The following is a 1,043-nucleotide window of genomic DNA, read 5'->3' as shown; positions in this document are numbered from 1 at the left end:
AGGCGCTCTCCGTGAAGGAAGAGCTTTTAGACTTTTTACATCGAAGTCACTTCAACATTAGCACCGCACCGTTAAACCCATGTATTATCTTTGTATTTCTGATCAAATAAACACGATAGCCCCGATAATGAAGCGCTATGAACAAGAGAGGTTTTACGTTGCACATGTTTTTTTTTACCACACGAGGCACAAATGCATAAGTGAGCCAGTGCAGGAGAGAGTCTGGTTTTTGTGCTGTAGGATCGTATTATTAGTCAGAATCTGTCACAGATTTGGCATCACGTCTCTCTCATGTCAGAGACGCCTCTAGACTCAGTGAAATACTGTAATACTGTCTATGTTCCAGGATTGTAAATAAGAATTCATTAGTATGATGTCCACAAAAAGAAAAATACTAGGAAGGAAGTAGCAGTAGTAATATTCTTCTTTTTCTTTTTTTTAATAAGATGTGACACAGAGGAGCAGAGTCAGACCTGCTCAGATGATGAACTGTAAAAAAACAGCTTTAGAAAAAGGAGGAGACCCAAGTAAAACTCATTATTTGACTTATATTTATACACTTGTATATTGCTTGGTAGAGTTAATACATTTTGGGCAGAACTGCAAAGTGCAAATATATATACATAATTATCAGTGTCATTATCGGTTATCGGTATCGGGACATGCGGAATTATCGGTTATCGGTTCAAATTGACATTATCGTGCATCACTAAATGTAATAGGACACCAGACCCTTGAGGTTGGAGTTTAAGTTTAGGGTTAGAGTTTTGTCTTATTACATTATTTACCTGCAAACTACAAATACATATGAATCCATTGTGTATCTAACCTATAGGTACAACTTATTACACATTGTAGCAAAGCCCAGTACATTGTGCTAAATTTAGTTAGGCACAATGTGTAAAATAAAGTGCTGCCCTAATGAAACATGGGGATGTGCGGGAGGGTCTGTGAGAGCTAGAAACGAGTTTGGGCAGCAGCTCGGAGATTGTATTCCGGTGGAAAACATTTGTGTGTATCAGAGGGTCCTGTGGTGCTGCTAC

The sequence above is a fragment of the Gobius niger genome (genome assembly GCF_951799975.1).
Source record: "Gobius niger genome assembly, chromosome: 18".
In the NCBI taxonomy this organism is placed as follows: domain Eukaryota; kingdom Metazoa; phylum Chordata; class Actinopteri; order Gobiiformes; family Gobiidae; genus Gobius; species Gobius niger.
The sequence above is the reverse complement of the archived record's forward strand: the minus strand, read 5'-3'. Positions refer to the sequence as shown.